Source organism: Erpetoichthys calabaricus, chromosome 10 (assembly GCF_900747795.2).
Source record: "Erpetoichthys calabaricus chromosome 10, fErpCal1.3, whole genome shotgun sequence".
Taxonomy (NCBI): Eukaryota; Metazoa; Chordata; class Cladistia; order Polypteriformes; family Polypteridae; genus Erpetoichthys; species Erpetoichthys calabaricus.
This window is the reverse complement of record NC_041403.2, coordinates 28,964,625-28,980,717: the sequence shown is the minus strand read 5'-3', so window position 1 is coordinate 28,980,717 and position 16,093 is coordinate 28,964,625. Positions and strand designations below refer to the sequence as shown.

The window sequence follows — 16,093 nt, the reverse complement described above, 5'->3', positions numbered from 1 at the left end:
CTGCACAGTCTTTCCAGTCTCAGTCACTGCACCTACAGAGTTCTCGTTGACCTCTTGGTTGCCTCCCTCACTCGTCGTCTTCTTACATGATCATTCAGATTTTGTGGATGACGTTTCTTAACGACTGCTTTAACAGAACTCCGAGGGATATTCACAAACTTGAATGGACATTTTCTTGTCTTCATCCAAACTTGTGCTTTTCAATTCCCTTTTCCCTTAATTTCTTCACGGTGTAGGTTAGTCCACCCTCTGCATAGAAGCAGGCCAGTTGAAAGGTTTGGGTATCTAGGGTAGGGTTGTGTGACATAACCAGGACTGGAAAAAGTACCAAAAAACCCAAATTTTGAAACAGTGTGGTATCAGAATTTCGGGATTTTTGGTACTGGAAGTACATGTCACCTTTCTACTCAATCACCAATCCCCTTCTCTCAACACTGCACTTGAGGAAAAATGTCCGTCTCGTAGATTTCATTAAACGAAACTACACAGTTCAAATTCAATTGAAAAATTCACCCCTTCAACCTCTTATTGCTTCGAAGTGGTCAGGACTTCACAGCTACTAAGAAGGAAGTGGTATGTGATGCAGCACGATGACACCGAGCACAAGGGAGGTATGCACTTCTGTGGCATGTCAGGGATTGGGGCTTTGGAGTTAGCCATTGTCTGCTTCGGAACAGTTTGGTATGGATACTGAGGTCTGAAAGCTGGCATCGATAGTGAAGTTGAAATTCTAGCACCAATCAAGTGTGTATTCTCGTTAAGGGTATAGCATTAGTGGACTGTAGGCCTGGAAGTTCCAAAGAAGAACTTTTGGAAAAGTCCTACAGTACATGTAGGGAAAAGGAACGTCAACTATAAATACAAGATGGGAGTCACTGACCTACCAGAAGCAGCCTCTGAACAGGATTTATCTTGACTCAACATTTTCATCATCTAAGCAATGTGCAGAAGCTATTGAAAAGGCAAATAATAGTTTAGGTTATATTGTTAAAACTGCTGAATATAAAACAAAGAGACATCATGCTCAGACCACATAATGCACTAGTGAGACCACATCTGGAGTATTGTCTGCAGTTCTGGTCACCACATTATAAGAAAGACATAGCAGCACTTGAAGCTGTGCAGAGAAGATCGACCAAGTGCATCATGGGACTAAAGGACATGTCCTCCTGTGACAGACTCAGAGAATTAAGTCTGTTCAGTCTTGAGCAGAGGGAACTGCATGGGGACCTAATCCAGGTCTTCAAAGTTCTCAAAAGCATTGATAAAGTAGATTACAACTTAACGATGAATCATATACTCTAGGAAATCGGTGAAAATGAAGGGGAAGTGCATTTAGGACTGAAGACATGGAGCAGTTGTATACACAAAGAGCTGCGGGAACAGGCAGAGGCAAAAACCTTCACAACCTTCGTTAAGAATCTGGATGAGATATTTGGAAATCTTAGCCGTTAGCTAAACAAACAGGCCTGATGGACTGAATGGTCTCCTCTCACTTGTCAAATGTCTACGTATGTTCCTTTGTAGACTGCTGGTGGGGTTAGAGCTACCTGGGCTGTTCAGCTTATTCCATTACCACCATAAAAATCACCAAGAACCCAAACCCTAAGTGAAGTCATTATGACAGCCTCACATTTCAGAGGGTTTATTGCTGTCATTCTGTTTCGTCCTTGTCTTCAAAGCAGATACTCGGTGTTGGACCACCAGGACCTGACATGTGCGGTAAATACTCGAGAGGCATGACCGACGTGGCTGACACTCACTTCCACCATCTCTCTTCAAGCTTGTATTTAAAGGGAAGCAAAAATTCAAGTCAAGCTCCAGGGCAGTCGAATGCAGCTCTTCACGTTTGTTTCTTTTATTGTCACCCAAGCCCTTTAGGTGCTGCTTGTGGTGCATTAGATACAAAACTGACGATTATCATAAACTTTTTACTGCTCACTAAACTGATCATTTTAGTCCTAGGCATCTTATAAATCAAAAAGAAAGGCTGAAAGAACTTTACCTTCTCCTCCAGGCTGTAAATGCACAGCCAAACAAGGTCAGTATTATAATATGTACTTTAGAGAAGGCACCAAACCGTAAACGTCCTGGGACTGGTGAGTCAATAAATCTAAATGACAACTTGGATCATTTATGGCTCTGCTGGGCTTCAAGCTGTCTCTTATTTTATCTCCTGTTTGTGTTAGCTGTGCAATCTTTATCAGTGCGGTTTACGCAAATATTGATCTGGACTGTGGTGAGGTGTTTCTTTCAGTCTAGAAGGAAGGGGAAAAAAAAACCCATTCTTATTCCCAGGCAGCTTTTTATATTCTCACCTCTCTGCAGAAATGTATAAATACCACCAAACAAACAAACGAGGGCCTTCAAAGTCAGATTGTTCTTTGATCAAGTGGGGTGAGGGCTCATCAGATTATTGATCAGCAGCATGGAGTTTGACAGGAAGACGGCTTCATGGGAGCGGAGAACTTCACTCTGTGGTGTACAGCAAGGTCATTAGAGACCAACCTTTCATCTACTTAATTCTCAAAGAGTAAATTCTGTTCTTCTTGGTCTTGGGGTTGATGTCCTTGATCAGCTTTCTCCAAACAGCTCAGTCCTGCACCTCCTCCTTGACAGTCAGGCCCTTTTCCTTCAGATCTTCTTCTACTTTACTCATCCACCTCTGCTTTGGCCTCCTTCACTTTCTCTTCCATTCCCATCACTCTTTGCTCTTATCTTATCACATCTCCATACCATTTCAGCCTACTTTTTTAGATATCTCTCCAACTTTTGTTGTACCTCTTTTCATCTTAATTTTTTATTATCTTGTGATTCCACCCATCCATGTCAACATTCTCATTTCTGCCACATCTGACTTCTTCTACTGCCCAGGTCTCAACTCCACACATCATTTCTGGTCTTCCCACTGTCTTAAAAACCTGACCGATTTTTTAGCCTTATGTTCTCTTGAGGCGTTATCTCTGCCTACAGTGCCGGGGAAGCAGCTCTATAGGATGTGCGTGAAGGTGAACAACCTGGAACAGCTGAGGACACGAAGACACGACACACCTTGGAGAGACAAGCTTGGAGCCCCTCAAGGACTGAACCCCGCCTGGAGGTCATTGTACAAGCCGCCATTGGCCAGTAGGGTGGGAGACCTGCAGTGGAGGTTGGTGCGTGGGATACTAGCGGTGAACTCCTTCTTATCGATTATATGTCCGGGGGTTTCTGATTGCTGTCCTTTTTGTGGTCTGAGGGAAACTGTTTAATATGCTTTTATGTACTGTGGGAGACTGCAGAGCTTCTTTAGTGTAATAGAAAGAATAGTAGAAGGGCTGGGGGTCCCGTATAATGGAATGGTGTTTGTGTTTGGGGTGAAAATTACACGACAAACAAGAGAGAATTTGAACTTAATTAATTTTATTATCGGGCAAGCAAAACTGTCAATATGGAAGACCCGTAAAAACAAGATTACTGGGAGTGGAATTGAAGATGTTGTTGTCTTATTTAGAAAAGTGTGTGAAAGTACAATATTAGTGGATTTTAATTTTTATAAGTCTACAGATAATTTAGCACAGTTTAAGGAATTGTGGTGCGTAAATAATGTACTTTGTAAATGTGATGATGATTATTACTTATTTATAAATTGAGATAATAAAGAATACTAAGGATAAGTGGGATTGGAGGGTGGAAACAATGGGAGGGATTAGATAAATATATATATATATATATATTTTTTATTCTAAAGAACAATTTTGAGTATGTAATGTTATGAAACTGAATATTCATAAATAGGAATGTGTGTATATGTTTTCTGTAACACTTAAGATTGAGTTTGGTTTACTGTTATGATTTATTTTCTGTGTTTATTCAATAAAGTTTGGTTTTAAAAATAAAAAAAAATATCTATCTATCTATCTATCTATCTATCTATCTATCTATCTATCTATCTATCTATCTATCTATCTATCGATTATATAGTGCCTTTCACTATCTATCTATCTATCTATCTATCTATCTATCTATCTATCTATCTATCTATCTATCTATCGATTATATAGTGCCTTTCACTATCTATCTATCTATCTATCTATCTATCTATCTATCTATCTATCTATCTATCTATCTATCTATTGATTATATAGTGCCTTTCACTATCTATCTATCTATCTATCTATCTATCTATCTATCTATCTATCTATCTATCTATCTATTGATTATATAGTGCCTTTCACTATCTATCTATCTATCTATCTATCTATCTATCTATCTATCTATCTATCTATCTATCTATCTATCTAGCTAGCTAGCTAGCTAGCTAGCTATCTGTTATATAGTGCCTTTCACTATCTATCTATCTAAATTTCTATCTATCTATCTATCTATCTATCTATCTATCTATCTATCTATCTATCTATCTATCTATCTATCTATCTGTCTGTTATATAGTGCCTTTCACTATCTATCTATCTATCTATCTATCTATCTATCTATCTATCTATCTATCTATCTATCTATCTATCTATCTATCTATCTATCTATCTATCTGTCTGTTATATAGTGCCTTTCACTATCTATCTATCTATCTATCTATCTATCTATCTATCTATCTATCTATCTATCTATCTATCTATCTATCTATCTATCTATCTATCTATCTATTATTTCACCGGAAACATCAGACTGTTGTCCGTTTTGTCAACAGCGAGAAACTGTCTTTCACCTTTTTGTTAACTGCAAAAGGCTCGAACCATTTTTTACATTTCTCAAGACTCTCTTTGATAGAATAGGACTGTCATTGTCACCTGTTTGCTTTATTTTTGGTGTTAAGTATACTCTGAGACAGAGAAACAAGTGTGTGCTGGGCAATTATCTTCTGGGCCAAGCAAAACTCTCAATCCTCAAAACCAGGAGGAACAAAGAGAAAACCTCAAAGACCACCGATGTGCTCCTTATGTTTAAAGTACTGGTGAAGTGCCGATTGAAACTGGAATTCACTTACCACCACCTCATTGGAGATATGCAGACCTTCTGTGATTTATGGGGGCTTAGGGGTGTTTTGTGTTCTGTTGAGAGGGACAAGTTGGTGACTGGGTGGTGACTTCTCCAAATGTCCTTCACAATATTTACATACTGGATGGTTGAAAGCCTAGAACAGGAGACGTCCTGAGGAACACAGTACTGTGTGTATAATGGAGTGTGATGTACAGGGGGAGTAAACTGATTATGAAATGTGTACTTATTAGGGACAATTATTTATATTTATGTGTGAATTAGGAGGCATGTACAGGGAGTAGTGGTATAATGAACAAATGATGAATTACTTATGTATTATGGAAATTCTGTAATATTATGTGTGGAGTAGAAGGAGTGTACGGGGCAATAGTAGTGGAGTAATGCAACATGTTTATTAACTGCATTTTACTGCTGTGTTCATGTTTTTGTTATTGTTCTAAATAAAGTTTATTTTTAAAAATTAAAATTATCTATCTATCTATCTATCTATCTATCTATCTATCTATCTATCTATCTATCTATCTATCTATCTATCTATCTATCTATCTGTCTGTTATATAGTGCCGTTCACTATCTATCTATCTATCTATCTATCTATCTATCTATCTATCTATCTATCTATCTATCTATCTATCTATCTATCTATCTATCTATCTGTCTGTTATATAGTGCCTTTCACTATCTATCTATCTATCTATCTATCTATCTATCTATCTATCTATCTATCTATCTATCTATCTATCTATCTATCTATCTATCTATCTATCTATACCAGCACATAAAATTCTGAACTCTCGTCTCATATTCACCTTTTGATCTCAAAGCCAAATGTCTTGAGTGTTCAGTGTTAACAAACAGCTAGGACCAGCCATCCAATACGTTTGGAGGGGACTCTATGGTGGTCTTTGTTCTGGATGTCACTGTAAGAAGTTTCCGGACAGTTTCCTCCAAACTAAGGTGCTGCACTCAATGAAGGTTGATGAAATTCACAGCTTCATCTCTACTGGTAAAAGGAAGGCCGGGGTTAAAGAGAGACGATGTAACGGACAGATCTGTTTAGCAGCTCGGGGGCCTCAAGTCTTGACGTTCCCGTGTCAGACAGACACAATGACACCTCATATGATGCAGAACGTCCAAAGTCCCCTTTCAGGCGTCAAGAGCGCCACGAGCAGTCCAGCGGCTCACAATGACATGCGTTACACTCCAGCCTTGAAAGCATTTTTGTTTTGTTTTCTTTTACTCTTTCACTTTCTAAAGATGACAGGGTGACATTGCCAGCATGCCATTAAGCTGCGCCCCCACAGCAGGCTTGAACTTCGCTGAACTTTTTTTCAGGAGATTTTTTTGAAAGATTTCAGAGGGTTAACATTTTACAAGGTGTACTTCAGCTCCTAACACGACACTCATGTCACATTTCAGGCCATTTATGGCTGCAGCACCTCCACTGAAACCCGATTAGAGAACGTCCAGTGAGGCTCGTTGTGGAATGAAGGCCATTCATGTTACATGTGGAAGATTAAAGTGGGCAGAGCAATGGCCGCAGCTCCACACTCGTTCTGTGTCTGCACTTCCCTAAGTGGCACTCAGAGCAGACAAAAGAGCAGGAGTGACACGGCGAACGTAACGCCTACAGTTTAGCGATGCCACGGTTGTACAAAGTGCTGTGAGCAGTAAAAAGGAAACGCACGGTGTGGCGTCCTCTCTAAGGTTTGGCACAAAGACACATTTTTTTCCTTGGTTTCCCGTTCAGCTGCACAATTAAAAGTTAGAAGTCAGAAGACATCAAAGTGCACATTCCAGTTAATTGCATACATTTCGGTGGAGTGGTGGCTCTGAGGTTAGGGATCTGCACTGGCAATCGGAAGGTTGCCGGTTCGAATCCCATAAATGCCAATAGAGACTCTGCTCTGTTGGGCCCTTGAGCAGGGCGGCCCTTAATTTACAATTGCTGAGCGCTTTGAGTAGTGAGAACAGCGCTATATAAGTGCAAAGAATTAACAGTAAAGGTTTGAATCCCTGGCACACATCACATGCCTGTCAAATTTGTGAAATCTCTTTGTGATTGCAGACGCCTGCACTTTGACACCAACCTCACCGCAGATCACACAAAGTACTAGTGGGGTTCTTAGAGACGTTTTAGAATCAGACCGGCGACTTGGTGGATTATATTTAGAAAAGCAGCCGGAACCGAAAAGAACAATGAAAAGTCAACGTGGCTCAGAGGTGCATGTGGACTGTAGCAGAGACGAAAGCGACTGAGCTGGTGTTTGGTGAGGGGTTGCGTGCGGGCACATGAGCAGGCAGTGTGCATGCCTCGAGAGCGAGGGTTAGAGTTAGTGGGCGGGGCTCTGTCGTGCATATCCTATGGTCTTAGAGTTGGTGGGCGGGGCTCTGTGAGTTGGCGGGCGTGGCTCTGTCGTGCATATCCCATGGTCTTAGAGTTGGTGGGCGGGGCTCTGTCATGCGTATCCCATGGTCTTAGAGTTGGTGGGCGTGGCTCTGTGAGTTGGCGGGCGTGGCTCTGTCGTGCATATCCCATGGTCTTAGAGTTGGTGGGCGGGGCTGTGTCACGCGTATCCCATGGTCTTAGAGTTGGTGGGCGGGGCTCTGTCATGCATATCCCATGGTCTTAGAGTTGGTGGGCGGGGCTCTGTCACGCGTATCCCATGGTCTTAGAGTTGGTGGGCGGGGCTCTGTTGTGCATATCCTATGGTCTTAGAGTTGGTGGGCGGGGCTCTGTCATGCGTATCCCATGGTCTTAGAGTTGGTGGGCGTGGCTCCGTGAGTTGGCGGGCGTGGCTCTGTCGTGCATATCCCATGGTCTTAGAGTTGGTGGGCGGGGCTCTGTCATGTGTATCCCATGGTCTTAGAGTTGGTGGGCGGGGCTCTTTTGTGCATATCCTATGGTCTTAGAGTTGGTGGGCGGGGCTCTGTCATGTGTATCCCATGGTCTTAGAGTTGGTGGGCGGGGCTCTTTTGTGCATATCCCATGGTCTTAGAGTTGGTGGGTGGGGCTCCGTGAGTTGGCGGGCGTGGCTCTGTCGTGCATATCCCATGGTCTTAGAGTTGGTGGGCGGGGCTCTTTTGTGCATATCCTATGGTCTTAGAGTTGGTGGGCGGGGCTCTGTCATGTGTATCCCATGGTCTTAGAGTTGGTGGGCGGGGCTCTTTTGTGCATATCCTATGGTCTTAGAGTTGGTGGGCGGGGCTCTGTCATGTGTATCCCATGGTCTTAGAGTTGGTGGGCGGGGCTCTGTTGTGCATATCCTATGGTCTTAGAGTTAGTGGGCGGGGCTCTGTCATGCGTATCCCATGGTCTTAGAGTTGGTGGGCGGGGCTCTGTCATGCGTATCCCATGGTCTTAGAGTTGGTGGGCGGGGCTCTGTCATGCATATCCCATGGTCTTAGAGTTGGTGGGCGGGGCTCTGTCGCGCATATCCCATGGTCTTAGAGTTGGTGGGCGGGGCTCTGTCGTGCGTATCCCATGGTCTTAGAGTTGGTGGGTGGGGCTCCGTGAGTTGGCGGGCGTGGCTCTGTCGTGCATATCCCATGGTCTTAGAGTTGGTGGGCGGGGCTCTTTTGTGCATATCCTATGGTCTTAGAGTTGGTGGGCGGGGCTCTGTCATGTGTATCCCATGGTCTTAGAGTTGGTGGGCGTGGCTCTGTGAGTTGGTGGGCGGGGCTCTGTTGTGCATATCCTATGGTCTTAGAGTTGGTGGGTGGGGCTCTGTCATGCGTATCCCATGGTCTTAGAGTTGGTGGGTGGGGCTCTGTCGTGCGTATCCCATGGTCTTAGAGTTGGTGGGCGGGGCTCTGTCGTGCATATCCTATGGTCTTAGAGTTGGTGGGCGGGGCTCTGTCATGCGTATCCCATGGTCTTAGAGTTGGTGGGCGGGGCTCTGTCATGCGTATCCCATGGTCTTAGAGTTGGTGGGCGGGGCTCTGTCATGCGTATCCCATGGTCTTAGAGTTGGTGGGCGGGACTCTGTCATGCGTATCCCATGGTCTTAGAGTTGGTGGGCGGGGCTCTGTCATGCGTATCCCATGGTCTTAGAGTTGGTGGGCGGGGCTCTGTCGCGCATATCCCATGGTCTTAGAGTTGGTGGGCGGGGCTCTGTCGTGCGTATCCCATGGTCTTAGAGTTGGTGGGCGGGGCTCTGTCGTGCATATCCTATGGTCTTAGAGTTGGTGGGCGGGGGCTCTGTCATGCGTATCCCATGGTCTTAGAGTTGGTGGGCGGGACTCTGTCATGCGTATCCCATGGTCTTAGAGTTGGTGGGCGGGACTCTGTCACGCGTATCCCATGGTCTTAGAGTTGGTGGGCGGGGCTCTGTCGTGCATATCCTATGGTCTTAGAGTTGGTGGGCGGGGCTCTGTCATGCGTATCCCATGGTCTTAGAGTTGGTGGGCGGGACTCTGTCACGCGTATCCCATGGTCTTAGAGTTGGTGGGCGGGGCTCTGTCGCGCGTATCCCATGGTCTTAGAGTTGGTGGGCGGGGCTCTGTCGTGCGTATCCCATGGTCTTAGAGTTGGTGGGCGGGGCTCTGTCGTGCATATCCTATGGTCTTAGAGTTGGTGGGCGGGGCTCTGTCGTGCGCCTTGCCTGCCATGGTCAGCTGGTTTAGTGAATTATATATATAGATAATAAATAGAAGTAATGTTATACAGTATAATCACAAAGAGCAAACCATCAGTATTACTGAATGTCACGGAATGCAAGTGAATAGAAATGAGTCTTTAATCTCGTTTTAAACAGTTCAATTGTAGACGACTCCTTTATATGATGAGGTAAAGAGTTCCACAGGCGAGGCGCAGCAGCTGTAAAAGCCCCGTCTGTCCTCCTTAGTTTTACACTTACATACGAGAGACAACCAGAGACAACTGACCAGAAGATCTAAGCACTCTGGATGACTGGTGTAAAACACACAATTCAGATAAATAGGCAGGAGCAAACCCATGTAAAGATTTAAAAACTAGCAACAAGATTTTAAAATCAATTCGAAAACTGACAGGCAGCCAGTGTAAAGAAACTAATATTAGAGAAACAGAATCAGACTTTGTTGCCCCAACCAGAAAGCGAGCAGCAGCATTCTGGACCAACTGTAACCTGCGTATCAGGGATTTGCTAATCCCAGAATACAGCGAGTTGCAGTAATTGAGGCGAGAAAAGATAAACGCATGAGTAGCTATCTCAAGATCCCTAGAAGATAAAAATGGCTTGATCTTACCTAATAGACAAAGCTGGAAAAAGCAACTCTTGACTACAGAATTTACTTGTTTCTCAAAAGAGAGGTTACTGTCAAAGGTAACACCAAGATTGCGGAGTTGAGGTTTACAAAAGACAGAGAAAGAGCCGAGAAGTCCAAGACCAATTTGGGCTTTAGCTGATGGACCCACTATAAGCACCTCCATTTTATTTTGATTTAGATCAAGAAAATTATTAGCCATCCAGGATCTTAGTTCAGATAGACAGTTGTGGAGTTGACTTGTTGTGGAGTTGCAGACAGGAATATAAACCTGCGTATCATCAGCATAGCAGTGAAAAGCAATGTTACATTTCCTATAAATAACTCCAATAGGGTGAAGTTATATAAAGAATAAGACAGGACCCAAAATGGATTCCTGAGGAACATCACATTTAATAGGAGCAGTAGATGAAGAAGAGAAATTAAAATTCACTGAAAAATGTCTACCAATTAGATATGACCTGAACCAGTTAAGAGCAGCCCCTTTAAGCCCAACAAGATGTTCAAGCCGCAACAGCAACATCTCATGGTCAATAGTGTCAAAAGCAGCGGACAGGTCAAGGAGGACAAGGACTGCAGCGCCACCCGAGTCAGTAATAATAGAGATGTCGTTGAACACTTTCAGGAGGGCTGTTCTTCATCATGCCAAGTACCTGAACTAAGTTTTCTGTGTCTGAAGCATTATGCTCCCACCACCATGTTTAACAGTGGGAACTGAGTTTTTAGGGATGAAGACCTCTCCCTTCTTTCGTCAAATTAAAAGCCGTATCCATGTGCTCAAACCACTCCAGTTTGGTCTCATCAGACCAAAGGAGGAGCAGGAGGAGGAGGAGGAGGTTAGGAGTATGTACTGATACAGCGCCTTGCCGCACCCACCACATGATGGACCACCACAGGATCCCAAATTAGGACCCGAGTGCAGCCGTGCAACAGGTGACACCTCAGCACCACATCAGTTCAGATGGAATGGAACAGGATGAGGTTTTATATGGTGGCTGGAGTGCCAATCCTGCCACCAACTCACACGTTTTCCCTGCCAGCTGGAGGACCTGCTTGCAGGTTAACATCTTACCCAGGACAGAGCAGGTTAAAGGCCTTGCTCAAGGGCCCAACGGAGTGGGATCACTTCTGGCATTGACAGTACCTTCCGATTGCCAATGCAGATCCCTAACCTCAGTGCCACCACTCTGCCCAAAGGACAGATTTCCAAAATTCATTTCTGTGTTTCAGACGGTCCTGAGCAAACTCCGGTTTAGCTCTGATATGCCGCTGTGTGAGTTTTCCATGGCTGACGACCTCGAAGCCTTCCTGTGATGAAGAGCCCTCACAACAGTCCATCCATCCATCCATCCTCCTCCCACTATATCCTAACACAGGGTCATGGGGGTCTGCTGGAGCCAATCCCAGCCAACACAGGGCGCAAGGCAGGAAACAAACCCCAGGCAGGGTGCCAGCTCACCGCAGGGCACACACACACACACTAAGCACACACAGGGACAATTTAGGATCGCCAATGCACCTAACCTGCATGTCTTTGGACTGTGGGAGGAAACCCACGCAGACACGGGGAGAACATGCAAACTCCACGCAGGGAGGACCCGGGAAGCGAACCTCACAGCAGTGTTTTTGAGATTTCAAGTCCAGGGGAGGTCAGTGTGCAGTGACCAGGGGCTTCATGTTGGCATCTCAGATTATTTTCCTCTCCAAAATCTTTGAAATCTTGCATTTGTGACCACAGCCAGGTTTTGTTTCTGACACAGTGGGTCGCTTTGTATTTTACAATGATGCAACGTTCAGCTGTCCTGGACGCAGTGAAATGCTTAGAACTGGCCAGAGAGCGCCATCCCCCAATAAGATGAGTGTCCATTGTGTTTTTTTTAGGGGGGTCCTTATTGGTTTTTTGGCTGAGTCTTGCCGTGAGGCTCCACTAGCCCCCTCTGTTTGAGAGTGTGGTGCTGACTGGTCACGCCAATCAAGTCATACGATCACATCCTCACTAATAATTTTGACCACCCTGATTCTCAATAAAGTTGTTATACAGCAATATACAGTGGTGTGAAAAACTATTTGCCCCCTTCCTGATTTCTTATTCTTTTGCATGTTTGTCACACAAAATGTTTCTGATCATCAAACACATTTAACCATTAGTCAAATATAACACAAGTAAACACAAAATGCAGTTTTTAAATGATGGTTTTTATTATTTAGGGAGAAAAAAAATCCAAACCTACATGGCCCTGTGTGAAAAAGTAATTGCCCCCTTGTTAAAAAGTAACCTAACTGTGGTGTATCACACCTGAGTTCAATTTCCGTAGCCACCCCCAGGCCTGATTACTGCCACACCTGTTTCAATCAAGAAATCACTTAAATAGGAGCTGCCTGACACAGAGAAGTAGACCAAAAGCACCTCAAAAGCTAGACATCATGCCAAGATCCAAAGAAATTCAGGAACAAATGAGAACAGATGTAATTGACATCTATCAGTCTGGTAAAGGTTATAAAGCCATTTCTAAAGCTTTGGGACTCCAGCGAACCACAGTGAGAGCCATTATCCACAAATGGCAAAAACATGGAACAGTGGTGAACCTTCCCAGGAGTGGCCGGCCGACCAAAATTACCCCAAGAGCACAGAGACGACTCATCCGAGAGGTCACAAAAGACCCCAGGACAACGTCTAAAGAACTGCAGGCCTCACTTGCCTCAATTAAGGTCAGTGTTCACGACTCCACCATAAGAAAGAGACTGGGCAAAAACGGCCTGCATGGCAGATTTCCAAGACGCAAACCACTGTTAAGCAAAAAGAACATTAGGGCTCATCTCAATTTTGCTAAGAAACATCTCAATGATTGCCAAGACTTTTGGGAAAATACCTTGTGGACTGATGAGTCAAAAGTTGAACTTTTTTGGAAGGCAAATGTCCCGTTACATCTGGCGTAAAAGGAACACAGCATTTCAGAAAAAGAACATCATACCAACAGTAAAATATGGTGGTGATAGTGTGATGGTCTGGGGTTGTTTTGCTGCTTCAGGACCTGGAAGGCTTGCTGTGATAGATGGAACCATGAATTCTACTGTCTACCAAAAAATCCTGAAGGAGAATGTCCGGCCATCTGTTCGTCAACTCAAGCTGAAGCGATCTTGGGTGCTGCAACAGGACAATGACCCAAAACACACCAGCAAATCCACCTCTGAATGGCTGAAGAAAAACAAAATGAAGACTTTGGAGTGGCCTAGTCAAAGTCCTGACCTGAATCCAATTGAGATGCTATGGCATGACCTTAAAAAGGCGGTTCATGCTAGAAAACCCTCAAATAAAGCTGAATTACAACAATTTTGCAAAGATGAGTGGGCCAAAATTCCTCCAGAGCGCTGTAAAAGACTCATTGCAAGTTATCGCAAACGCTTGATTGCAGTTATTGCTGCTAAGGGTGGCCCAACCAGTTATTAGGTTCAGGGGGCAATTACTTTTTCAAACAGGGCCATGTAGGTTTGGATTTTTTTTTCTCCCTAAATAATAAAAACCACCATTTACAAACTGCATTTTGTGTTTACTTGTGTTATATTTGACTAATGGTTAAATGTGTTTGATGATCAGAAACATTTTGTGTGACAAACATGCAAAAGAATAAGAAATCAGGAAGGGGGCAAATAGTTTTTCACACCACTGTAGAAATTATTTTTTTTTAAAATAGAAAATGTACAAGTTGAAGGTTTTTACTTTGTGAAATTTGAAAAATGATGTTAAAATTGGACATAAAGTTCAGGCATGGTGGGCTTCACAAGATAAAGAAGTCAAAGAACAATAAAACCACAACTGATTTCAAGGGTCCTGTCAGTCAGATGACAAATACGTCTTTATGCTGCACTCTGGACAACCCGAGTACACAAGCTCCGACTCAATTTATTACGTCCTTACGTGAGAATTTCTTGCTCCTTTAACATATTCACTTCTTATTTACGATCAGCCACGAACAAAACACTCGGCTCCACAAATGACTTTTTCTGCCCACAGTAAACAACCTGAATGCACGGCTCTACATCTTCGGAAACGTCATTTAGATCATTAATTTGAAGCGGCCTCCTTAATAATCCAGGGGTCTTATAGTGCTCAGAGTTCCGGTGAGTAATGGCCACCTTGTCAGCCAATGAGTATACCCCCCTCCCGACCATCACCCACCACCCCCCATATTTCCCCAATGAACAGTAAAATAAATGGAAGGTCTTCTCGGAATGACGATTGAAGCTGTAATGAAAACCAGAAAACAAATGGACGCCCTCTCAGAATTATCTTCAGCTGATATCAGCAATAATCACCACAGCCTCTTTAATCATCTTGATACGTCGTCATCAGCAAAATTCACTCATGAGGATTTCAGAGTCTTTGCATAAGTAGGGCAGGGGACTCGCTGCTGAGGCGCTCGAGCAGAATCAAGATGACAGCACTGCAGGAGCCATATTGCTCAAAATGAACAGGGATGAGGAATATGGAAAAAGAAAAGCAGAAAGAAATGCAAAATGTTGAATGACGACTGGCAGCTCTGCTTGGAGTCCGGGCCTACACAGGAGGTACAGAATTTCTACAGGTGCTTTCTAATGTGCTGCAAGTAACACAGGATTCAAACACGCTTGCTTCTTTTTCACACACACATTTCATTATGTTAATCATTCAGACTCTATGGAAATGTGATATAATGTACTATTAGTAAATATACGCATACTCGTGATGACTACAGTACAAAAATGAGCAAACTCAGACTGGACCTGTTAGCTAACATAGCTTTCAAGGCACAACACAAAGAAATATGCCTCCTGAAACACAAACAGTTCAATAAAACAACGTCTGCGGCACCAGAACAGTAAAGTTTATCAGGGATGCCAGGTGCTCACTCTGTAGGTTTCATTCAATACAATGAACTAATAGCCTTGAGAAAACATCCACACACCTGCCCACCGACATTTTCTTCATGAGCTATAAACGGAAGAGAAATGAAGCGGCATAGTGAAGAACGTAAAATTGTAAATAGAAACCTGGCTGAAACTGTGGGAATGACAAATGCAATTTATTTTATAACTATAGATCTTTGTGACGCACCATCTGTTGGAATGCATTACTACAAATCATTTTTAAGTACAAAGGTTTGTGATGTGCCACATTGTGGAATGACAAAGGCTAAGTATACGTCTCTGTTATATGCTATTTGGTTTGGGATTCATAAAAGCAGTGGTAATGTTTGTGATGCACCATCTGTGGGAATGGCAAATGCAATGAAACTTTATTACTACAAGTCTTTGTGATGCACCATTGGTTGGAACAAGAAAAGCAATGTATGTCTCCATTATATGCCATTTGGATTGGGATTCATAAAAGCAGTGGTAACGTTTGTGATGCACCATCTGTTGGAATGACAAATGCAATATATTTTTTTAGCACAAAGGTCTGTGATGTGCCACCTTGTGGAATTACAAATGCTAAGCATATGTCTGTTATATGCTATTTGGTTTGGGATTCATAAAATCAGTGGTAATGTTTGTGATACTCTATCTGTTGGAATAACAAATGCAATGCATTTTTAACTACAAAGGTCTGTGATATGCCAATCTTGTGGAATTATAAATGCTAAGCATATGTCTCTGTTATATGCCATTTGGTTTGGGATCTGTAGAAACAGTGGTAATGTTTGTGATGCACCATCTTTTCGAATGACAAATGCAATGCATTTTATTATTACAAATCTTTGTGATGCACCATTGGTTGGAATAAGAAAACCAATGTATGTTTCCATTATGTGCCATTTGGTTTGGGATTCATAAAAGCAGTGATAATGTTTGTTCTGCACCATCTGTTGGA

At 43.3% G+C, this 16,093-nt stretch overlaps 1 long non-coding RNA gene across 3 annotated transcripts; it reads left to right on the top strand.

Moving 5' to 3' along the window:
• Positions 1-7,631: 7,631 nt before the first annotated feature.
• LOC127529366 (uncharacterized) lies at positions 7,632-9,576 on the top strand. 3 transcript variants are annotated; one of them, XR_007936035.1, is made up of 4 exons: positions 7,632-7,696; positions 8,192-8,256; positions 9,096-9,160; positions 9,484-9,576. It is a non-coding gene; the product is annotated as an uncharacterized LOC127529366 (long non-coding RNA). The 3 variants fall into 3 exon arrangements; XR_007936034.1 differs by lacking the exon at positions 7,632-7,696 and adding an exon at positions 7,705-7,890; XR_007936036.1 differs by lacking the exon at positions 7,632-7,696 and adding an exon at positions 7,911-7,976.
• The last annotated feature ends 6,517 nt before the right edge of the window (positions 9,577-16,093 follow it).